Source organism: Petaurus breviceps, unplaced genomic scaffold (genome assembly GCF_028583685.1).
Source record: "Petaurus breviceps papuanus isolate PSGF00001 unplaced genomic scaffold, PetGlider_PUasm1.0 156, whole genome shotgun sequence".
In the NCBI taxonomy this organism is placed as follows: domain Eukaryota; kingdom Metazoa; phylum Chordata; class Mammalia; order Diprotodontia; family Petauridae; genus Petaurus; species Petaurus breviceps.
The window spans coordinates 11,140,637-11,142,431 of NW_027185720.1; the positions used below are offsets into that span (position 1 = coordinate 11,140,637).

Genomic DNA, 1,795 nt, shown 5'->3' on the forward strand with positions numbered 1-1,795 from the left:
GCTGGGCAACTCTGAAATGAGGAAGGACATAAGCCTGCATTAAGCACCTACTGCATGCCAGGTTCTCTATTACCTCTTTGGGACTGTGGTTCTCTATTACCTCTTTGGGACACGTCATCTGAGCTCCCTGTGCCTCAGTTTCCTCATCTGTAACATAAAGGGAGGCTGGCTAAGGTCTCTTCTGATGGCACTTTACGACCTGGGTTCAAATCCTGCATCTGCTGCTTACCAGCTGGGCAACTCTGAAATGAGGAAGGACATAAGCCTGCATTAAGCACCTACTGCATGCCAGGTTCTCGAGTACCTCTTTGGGACACGTCATCTGAGCTCCGTGCCTCAGTTTCCCCATCCGTAAAGTAGGGGTGTCACAACGCTCCCGGAGGCCAGGCGCGCAGGTAGCGCGGGGCGCGCAGAGAGTGGGCAGCGGCCCGAGCTGGAGCTGGCGCTGGCGCCGGGCAGGTATTCGATGCGCTCGGCGCTCCTCCCCTCTCTCTCCTCCCTCCCTCCCCGCTCCCCCCGCCCCTCGGGCCCGGCCGCCCGCCGCGGTGGAGGCGCTCGGTGCTCGGCTGCGGCGGCCTGGCGGCTCTCCGCTCTCCTCTCCCTCTCAAGATGGCGGCGGTCGGCGGCGCTGAGGCGGGAGCCGGGCCCGCGGAGTAAAGGTAGCGGCGAGCAGCGACCCCGCCTGCCCCGGCCGGCCGGGGCCCCCCGGGCGCCCGCCACCCCCGCCCCGCGCCCAGCTGCCGCCCCGGGCCCGCTCTGGCCGTCCCGGGCCGCCTCCCCGCGCCGCGCGGCCTAGGCCCCGGGCCCGAGCCGGGGGCTGGAGTGGCGGCCGCGGCCCGGCATGAAGCGGCGGCCCGGGGCGGCCGGAGCGGGGCCGACAGGGGCGGGACGCGTTCAAACAGAGAAGGCGGGAAAGTGGCGGCGGGGGCCAGGGGCGGGCGCGCGCGCGCGGGGGCGCGCGAGGCCGGGGCAGCCCCGCCCCCCGCGCCTGCCCAGTGCCCGCCCCCGCCGCGGGGGGGCGCCCTGGAGGCCGCGGGCGCGAGCGCCAGAGCAGAGCGGGGAGCCGGCGGGGGGGTGCGGGGAGCGTGCGTGCGGGGCGCCCGGGAGCCCAGGGGGGCCGGAGCGCCTCGAGGCTCCGGACTGAGAGCCCGAAGGTACCTCGGTGCCGCCCAGCCCCGCCCCTCCCCCTTACAGGCCGGGAAACTGAGGCACGGGCAGGGAAGCAGGGGGGACGGCGCCCGTGAGCTCAGGGGGGCGATCCCCCAGACCAGAGCCCCCAAACACGCAGACTTAGAGCCGGAAGGGACCTCAGGGGCCGAGTTCGACTCCCCCATTTTTACAGACTGGGAAACTGAGGCACGGCATAGGGAAGGAGGGGCGAATACACCTATGAGCCCAGGGGGCCGATCCCCCAGACCAGAGCCCCCAAACACGCAGACTTAGAGCCGGACGGGACCTCAGGGGCCGAGTTCGACTCCCCCATTTTTACAGACTGGGAAACTGAGGCACGGCATAGGGAAGGAGGGGCGAATACACCTATGAGCCCAGGGGGGCGATCCCCCAGACCAGAGCCCCCAAACACGCAGACTTAGAGCCGGACGGGACCTCAGGGGCCAAGTTCGACTCCCCCATTTTTACAGGCCGGGAAACTGAGGCACGGGCAGGGAAGCAGGGGGGACGGCGCCCGTGAGCTCAGGGGGGCGATCCCCCAGACCAGAGCCCCCAAACACGCAGACTTAGAGCCGGAAGGGACCTCAGGGGCCGAGTTCGACTCCCCCATTTTTACAGACTGGGA

At 69.7% G+C, this 1,795-nt stretch overlaps 1 protein-coding gene across 2 annotated transcripts in view; it reads left to right on the plus strand.

The window, feature by feature from the left end:
* Positions 1-520: 520 nt before the first annotated feature.
* Positions 521-1,795, plus strand: part of HMGXB4 (HMG-box containing 4) — a 31,599-nt gene continuing 30,324 nt past the window's right edge. The window contains exon 1 of one of the 2 annotated variants that reach the window (XM_069082028.1): positions 521-659. The gene's annotated coding sequence lies outside the window, so the exon portion shown is untranslated. The remainder of the gene's footprint in view (positions 660-1,795) is intronic. The other variant, XM_069082029.1, reaches the window with a different exon arrangement.